Here is an 8,584-nt window from a genome sequence, read left to right as displayed (position 1 = left end):
GGGGCCTAACGACGGGCTTTGGCCGGCGGCTGCGAGCTGCGGCCTCACCGCCTCCCACAGCCCGCCCCCGGGGAACGGCCCCTTGGCACCGGGAGAGCGGGGAGCAGTGTCCATCCCGTACCAGGGAAACCGCTCGCTATAGCAGTACAGGCCGCGGCGCTCACGTAGGCCCGTCAGCGAAACGCGGCCTTGTCCCCTTCCGGAGTGGCTGAGCCGCAAGGAGCCGGGGGGGGCCGGTGTGACCCGGGGCTGCCAGCACACTGCTTGGTGCCCCTTGATCCGGGACGCAGGGTTTTCCCTGCCTGATGGGAAGTCATTTGCCTCGGCAAGTGACCCTGGCCTCCCTGCTTCCCTGATGCCCGCCTGTCTTGCACCTTTTCACTGGTCACCCCCCACACCAGTGTTTTTGGGTCTAAACAGAGCCAGGAGCAGCGTTTCTCCTTTTCGCTACACTAGCAGGAGAGAGCTAGCGTGGTCAAAAGTAACAAAACCTGCTCTTGGTCATGAGATTGCCCAAAGGTGCCTCTTGGAAGTTAACTTCCAAAGCAGTTCAAGGTATAGCCGTTCATTCCCCCCCACTGCATATTACTTATTAACTGTCGGCATTTGAAAGCAGGCCGTGGGTGAACGCTTCATTAAAATACACTTTGAAAAACACATTCTGTGAGATAATTTTTAAAATGCAAATTATTTTCTATATACATAAATTTTACATATATATTCTGCAAATATAGCAGAAAGTTCGCAAAAATGGAGACCGGGCAAGTTTCTGGTAAAAACTGCTGTTTGCCATTTTATCTGGTAAAAATGTATTTTGGTTTCCACGTTCATATTTGTATCCCCTTTCTGAAAAACGTGGCCTTCAAAACAGGGAAGAGGGGACAGGAAACGCAACCGCATCTTTTATTTGCCCGTTGAATTGTATGTTCGTGTTTGTTCCTGTAAGCCTCGAAATGCCGTACTTTGTACACACCACGTCGCCTTTACAGTGTGTCACCACAAGATAAGAAAATGAAACAAAAGTTTCCGTCTCCGGCCGACCGAAGCTGGGACTGCAAGACTTTTTCTCGGTGTAAATACTAGCCGGCTATTTGAAGACACGCTATCCATGAAGAATATTAATTATGTACCGGGAATCAAGCCATAATGTAAACCCAGTTTATTTGGCAAAAACAGTACATATTGTTCTGCTCCTAGGGGAGAAACATGGGGGTGGGGAAATCTAGTTCCTCCCAAAACGACTATATTTGTAAGTTAGAATGCTTGTTCGTACTAATTACAGGAGCAAAACCAATAATACGAGCAAAACTGCCTTGATGAGGATGTCATGTGGTCCAAGGCCACCCTCAAAACCAGATCTGCTGTTTACTAATCAGCGAAGGACTGAGCCTGATGCGAGGCAAAGCAGTTTGCTGCCCTCCAGAACACACTCGGCTCCCTGAGACCAAGTACACCCTACGTGCCTGAGCAGATCCAGTGTTTTAGTATATGACTAGTTTGTCTTTACTGGTCTTTGTGTGAAGCGAGAAGTACCTCAGCAAGGTCTACAGGCTGTTAGCGAGAAGGTGCCTGTGAGACCCCCACGCTGATGAGTTGTGGGAACGCTCCACGCTCTAAGCAATTCTTGAAACAGCTCATTAAGAGTGGCACAGAAACGCCCGTTGAATCTGTCCTTGGGCTCTGTGATGAAAAGTTGTTTATTATTACAGGAATTATGTCATACCAGCAGTATGTGCAGAGTGTGGATTTATCTATGCCTCCAAAAGCACGCTTCATACAGGTGTTCTTGGAACCACCTCCTATCAAAAGCATAGCTTTGCTGAAATCGATAGTTAGAAATGCTTCTGGTGCAACTATGTCCCACCTCTTCTTACCCCAGTTGACACAGCTGTCAGTTAAAGTTGGTTGGGGTTTTTTTACAGATGCAGCTAGGGGTTTTGCTAGTATAAAACCCACTGAAAAGCCCCTAGACTAGACCTACACGTAGCACACTTGGCTTGAGAATCACCAGCAACTGATAGTTAAAGAAGTTTTGCTGGACAGTTGTGAAATTATAGTACTATGTGAGAAAATGTATCAAGGTAAGAAGGCTTTCAAGGATTTATTACATTCCAAAACATCTGTAGTTGTACTTGAAAATACTCATACTTGCGTTGATGCTTGAGCTGAATTTTCTTGGGAAGTTTAATAAAATTCCTTTAAATTGTTTTATAGCTAGGCAAAGATAGAAAAAAAGGATCTCTAGGCACCCAGAAATGTTCTTGCTGCTTTTCATTCTGGAAAAGTAAAAAAAAAAAAAATTGAAAATGCATCCTTTTTGACATGTTTGGAAAAGAAACACACAGACACTAAAGAAACAAACACAGTGTGGAGTTTTAAATATGGGTTTAATGAGATGTAAATTACCTCTCTGTACATGAGCTGAAGTCCTTTGTTCTCCAGCTGAGATTCACTTAAGGAAGCAGACAGTGTTTCTCTGTGGTTCCTCCCAAAGGGCGAAAAGCTTTACGCTCTCGTCAAGCCTCCAGAGCAACTCAGCTGTCATCAGCCTCGCACTCTTCAGTAGCTGATTTGTGGAACAGCCTCGACTAGCAAGTTTGCCAGTGCAGCTACAGGAGAAGAGCTGGTAAACCCTCCTAGAGACGGGATCCAATTTAAATTGCTTTAATAACTATGTATTGCTTGTATCAGAACTGCAAAGGATGTTTTGCCATTGAAACTACACCTGCAGGTTTTCGCCAGCAAAGCTGTATTGATTGGCGGATGTTGTTACAGTCCTGGTATTGCTAAATCAGCAAAACTTTTAAATATAAACCAGGCCTCTGTTGTCTGCCAGTCAGGTTACTCCTTGTCTAGGTTACACAGGTCTCATGCAGCTTCCCTCACTTATATTCACATTTAGAGTTGTACTTTGGTGACCTCTGACCAAGTAACCATAAGCTTGTTATAACTGGATTATCTCCCGTTTAGAGCTAAGCACCTAGGTTACTCCGAATGCAGAGAGCCTAGTTTTGTTCGTAAGGTCAAAATGTAGGAAACACTGGAGTTACAGACTTGGGAAAGCACAACAAATTGCAGTTCACTCTTCCAGTGCCTGGTGGTGAACAAGGCTGAATTGGAGATGCGTGATGAAGGAACCATCTACTAACATTTCTGTACTTAGGAAATTCTGCATATTGTAACTTTTCTAATACAGTTTGGGTTTCACAGCCTCAGAAATTCTTAAGACAAACCAAATATATTTAGTAAAAAGTAATTTGATAGGTTGATAATTAGGAAAAATTCAAATACTGACATACTGAAAAATATGTTTAGTATGTCTAGACAAATGTACTAACCTATACTGCCCTTCAAAGCTTTGCAAGATAGTCTTGACAGCTTGTAATTTCCGTAATATTTTCATTGTGATGAGTTCATCTTTACAAGAAGGCAGACAGACTGCAAACAGCAACGAGCCAGGATCAAAGGCTAACGGTAGATAGGGAAGAAACTGTTGAATCCACATATTCCTGACTTTCTCAATCTACACTAAATACCACGGCATAAAAACTAGATCTCTGAAATACTTTGGACAATATTATCAAACCCAGTATTTGGTATGTGGATATAAGACCCACAGATGTGACAGTAGGCTTTTGGGAACCACGTCTTTATTTACACTGACTCTAAGTAGCTGGGCTACCCGTAAGAGCCTGACCACAGCAGCTTGTGTTCCTGGTGCTAAAGACCTGCTGAGTTCCCACAAAGGCTTGTGCAATCTTTCGAAACCCCGTGTTGTCACAGCTAGATTGTTACTGGTACCCGAGTTGACGTGCCACCAACTCACCTTCTGAAATGACATCTTGGTGGGTCTTGGGAGATTGAAGGACTCAAAACCCAGATATATTTCACTCTGGCACTTCTGTGTCATCTTCAGCTACCCAGGCAGATGTTTATTACGGTTCTGTGTTACCTGTGACTGGGTGACATTTTGCTGGGCAAAGTTCTGTGTTGCTACAGAAACTGTCTCTGCAGATCCATTCAATCAAGCAAGGCTCTAGTGACAAGGCTCGTGCTTTCAGCAAGAACATAAATAATTCACATGTCTGCTGGGCTGCTCTCTGTGCCTTCCCTACAGGCAGACTGGCGGCTCAAAGGAAAGCAGCTGTGATTAGCTGGAACTCATACCTAGAGAGTTAAAGGTATGTTTACTAAAGTATATTGTATTTCCAAAATGTTTTGCTTCAGAGCCTGATTTTTTTTTTGAGAGGGGCAACACCAGCAAGCCTCTCTGTCAACCGTTTTTCAGAAAGATAACGGGAGAGACTCTTCATTTAACTAGACCCGCTCCTATCACATCGCATCACGCTCCACCAGATGTCCCTTGCTGCAGTACCGCTGCCAAGGAGGCAGCTGGTTTTCTGACTGATAAAGCACGCAGTCACGTAACACCATGGAATTGACCTGGAAAAGATCCCCCGGTGTTTCAGATTTGCCTGGTTGTCCCTACCGGTGGGTAGCAGTGGCCGTTGGCACAGATATCGCTGCGTAACTACAGCGGTGAAGGACTCACAACATTTAGGCTCTGTTCATGCATGGTGCTGGAACTGCTCGTTAAAACTTGACATTAAGCTGTGTAACTACTGAAATACCTCTTCTATACACAAATTCAAGAGGATTCCCTCTGTAGGAGTTGTAAACCCTTCACACTCTGACTTTTCCCATCTATGCAAACTATCAGTCCAGTATTTAAGCCATCCCCCTCTCAACCATGCTTCTGCTGTTCAGACCTGGGAGTTCAACTTTTCCTTCTGCAACACCACCACCCACTTTTACAACTATTTTCAATGAATATGGGGTGGATGTCAGTGAGTACGGCATAAATGTCAATGAATACAGGATAGATGGGATAGTCCGCAGCAGTGTTTGGGCGAGCCAAGTTCTCGTCCACCTTTAGCAAGTCAATCACCCAAGAACCTTGTGAGTAAATTCCATGTAATGAAATAGTATTTAGGTTGTATTTGTGTTTAACGTGACTGCAGCTAGCCTGGCCTCCGCTCAAGTCATGGACTGACCTTTTTGTTATGTTACAGTGTGGTCTGATAAGAAGCACACTGCATGGTATGTAATCCACGTAAAAATTAATAAGTCCTTTAGCACTTACACGTCATTTGTCTTCTTTAGTGGTCGGCTGCGTCTCCTGGAGGTTGTGGGTGCCAGATCATTGTGCTGGGAGCTGCCACCCGAATTGCAGCCCTTCCAGCCTCCCCTGTCCCCATCACAGCTGTGTCTGGCTGCAGGATATTCTGTATTTTCGTGCTTCTGGGCGTTGCACCAGCTTACTAAATGTTTTGAAGTTGGTGTGGGGGAATATATCTGCTTTCCCTAGATCCCTTTTTAGGAATGTTTCTAGCCTGCCAACTCTGTGGAGTAAACCATAAAGAGACTGAAAAGCTCTGGACTTCTGGTTGTGGTCTCCAAACAGTGACAGCACGTGGATCCACATCAGGGTGAAGGCATATTCCAGCCATATCCATGCAACTGCCACTTCTGCCACAGAAAGCAGTGGCAGGGCATGACGGGTGATGGAAGGCGTGTTGTGATCCATTTTACTTCCCAGATCCCTTTAGGAAAAGCACCTGCTCACTGGCGCCTCCTCATCCTGTATCTGTGTGCCTGATCGTTCATGCTGAAGTGTACAACTTTGCGCTGGTCCCCGTTGAGTTTCAGTCTTCAAAACATCGCTCCGGTTGTCAAGTTTGTTTTGAATTTGAATCCCATCCTCTATTATATTGCAGCCTTTACAGTTTTGCACTATCAGCAAATTTCATACATGTATTTTCTATTCCATCGTTCGTATTGTTAGTGAAAACATTGAACAAACTAGGATAGACCCCAGTAGCCACCTTTCTGCGCTGACAATGTATGAAACCGGATTTCTACCGACCCTGTAGGAGTTTCAGCTAGTTTATGAGGATGCACTGCAAGACAAAAGTTTCACTGAAGTCCAGATATCTGATATCTACCGCTTTTTGCTTATTTATGAGTCTTGTTAGCTTATCATAGAAATAAATTTGATTGCAATTTCTACCTGATATAATTTCTACCGGATGAATTCATGGTAGCTGCTGCTCCTCTCCTTGTTATTTTCCAAATGCTTACAAATAACTTTTTATCCGCTCCAAATTGAAGGAACTGAAGACAGCTGGTCTTTAATTTGTTAGTTCCAAAGACCAAACCCATCAGATCCTGCTTCTTATTGATGCTATTGAAGTCACACGCCTTACATTAACCAGCTAGAAATGCTGGAAGTGATTTACATAATGAATTTACAGCCTGCGCAACTGCATGCTTACAGTGAGCGAGGATCTGACTAGCAGAGAAGCATCTGATCTTTGCACTAACACTGTAAAAATCAATTGAAAAAAAAAGGCAATGTGGACACCGAGCTCTGAAAAGGAAGAGCTGTTCCTTAACGTGTTTGTGGAAGCAGACCCGAGACAGACCCCTGCAGGGACATCGCTCTGTTCTGCCTGTGAATCACTGATAAATATTTTCAGAGTACAGTTACACAACCGGTTTTGCACCAGCCCTGTAGAAGTTTCAGCTGCTTTGCTTATGGGACTGTTATGTGAGACAAAAACCCTACTGCAGTGGACATTTTTAGAGCTGCTTTTCCCTCTCCAAGTGGCCTTTTACCCATACAAGGATTTCTATTGGTTTGAGAAGATTTTTTTCAGATAAATTTATGTTGCCACTTGCTAACATCTTTGTTATCTACTGTGGAAAAAAAAATGAAATGTTGGCAAAGATTTGCAAGGGATTTTTAAAAAATATATATTTGTGTTGTTTTTTTTTAATTAAAAGCACAGCTTCCGATTTTCTTCAACAAAAGCACACTGTCCACCAGAAAATGCATGGTTTGGCTGTGAGATGCAAAGTAGTTTTCCCTGAAGTCAGTAGATAAGATGGGTGGTGGTCTTTCTTTCTGGCTCTTCGTTAGATTAGAAGGAAGCTCCATGAATTGAATTTGATACTGCTTCTCCGGGCATTTTTGGAGGAAGGAATGTTGTGATTCTTGGCTAAAAATCCCTTCTCACTTGCCTGAAAGTGTCAATTTTGGGGGTTCGGCTTACACTACTGGATCAATTATAGCTTCTGATTGTGGTGAAAAATCTTTTTGTGTGTACTGTATCACAAAAAGTTTCCAGCATTTTTTTTGAGCAGAGCAAATCTGGGCTCAGGATGGCATTTTAACTCTTTCTTACTTACTTAACCTGTGTGCCAGCAACGTTAACACTCACGGAGCCTTGAGTAGGGGCCAAAAAAGGCACCCGCTCTGTTCCCACTCCCATGCTGGATGGCTTGCACTGCTATGCATCTCCCTACCAACACATCTCTTCCCTCTCTAATTTTCAGTCTGGACAAGAAAACCCATGCACGGGTCAGCAAACAATTATTTTTGCAGTGACCTGAGCTTTTGTGGTCATTAAATAAAATTGTTGCTAGCTCAACTGCAGAAACGCTTCCAAGAAACCCATCTCTCCTTATCCCACCCTGGACAGCCCTCCTGTATAAACTAATATAAAAAAATATCAAACCACAGTGGGCCGGACTCTGTGGCCACTTACACGGAGTAACCATATAGAGGGTAGGGGGACTGCAGCATTATCAGCACATTATCTCTTGTTATCTGGAATCTTCCCTTATTCTTCAAACAGGATTTTCCTGTTACTGTGTGTGGGCTGGAGGGTTTAACTGCAGTCTGACTCTTCCTGCTGCTATGATTGTAATTGTCTCCTGGGAATCTTTATGGGTGTTGAGTAAGGAAGCATAAACCTGCTCGGTAGAGTAGTATCAGCGCTCTGCAAACCCAATCTTTCTAGGGGACAGCTGTCATCATCACTGAACAGCCAAGCGAGCAACTGCCCCCCTCAACCCTTTACATTAGGGAAGAGTTTTTGACTTAAGCCTATTTTGTATCTTGTAACAAGATTAAAAGAACTAAAGAGAAATCAAGTGACCCGTTTAGTCCATTTAATATTAAGCATATGACACACAGCTTCATCTTATACAGAGACAGAATAAGCAGGAGGACATGATTATACACCTTTTATGCTGCTCTTGAGGACTTCCAAGCAGGAATGCCCTGCCTGCATCCATCTCCAGAGGATCCCCAAAGCTATGTGGTTGCATACACATGCCACCACCCACAGCTCTTGGAAAAAACATCTTATTTTGGTTGTAGCAGAGTAATTATTTCAATATATGAAGAGGAGAGCTACCCTGGCTGTACTGCAAAGGTTTTGAGGAGGTGGAAAGTGCCTGGGGGGAGGGTGGGATGGGCCACGTGAAGCCATGGCCCCCTGCAGACCCTGCCTCAGGCCTTTTGCACAAGGGCCAGGTGAACCAGCACTTCATTCATCAGCGGTCTGAGTAGATCCAGCTCATCATGTCAGTGCAACAGTGGCACGTTGGTGTAGGGGACATGGAGGGGACAGGGAATATGGCCTTGAAAGAGGGGCCCTGCAGTGGATCTGTGCCTGACAGCCTGCTCTCCAAGGCTGCAAGACAAAATGATAAAAGCACGACGACTTCTTCACAT

General features: G+C 44.2%; 1 long non-coding RNA gene across 1 annotated transcript; it reads right to left on the bottom strand.

Moving 5' to 3' along the window:
* Positions 1-2,087: 2,087 nt before the first annotated feature.
* LOC103900608 lies at positions 2,088-4,186 on the bottom strand. Its single transcript, XR_657678.1, has 3 exons — positions 3,827-4,186; positions 2,407-2,636; positions 2,088-2,276 (listed from the first exon to the last, which is right to left on the bottom strand). It is a non-coding gene; the product is annotated as an uncharacterized LOC103900608 (long non-coding RNA).
* Between the last annotated feature and the right edge of the window lie 4,398 nt (positions 4,187-8,584).

This window comes from Aptenodytes forsteri, unplaced genomic scaffold (assembly GCF_000699145.1).
Source record: "Aptenodytes forsteri isolate BGI_AS27 unplaced genomic scaffold, ASM69914v1 Scaffold180, whole genome shotgun sequence".
Classification (NCBI taxonomy): domain Eukaryota; kingdom Metazoa; phylum Chordata; class Aves; order Sphenisciformes; family Spheniscidae; genus Aptenodytes; species Aptenodytes forsteri.
This window is presented reverse-complemented; position numbering and strand designations above follow the sequence as displayed.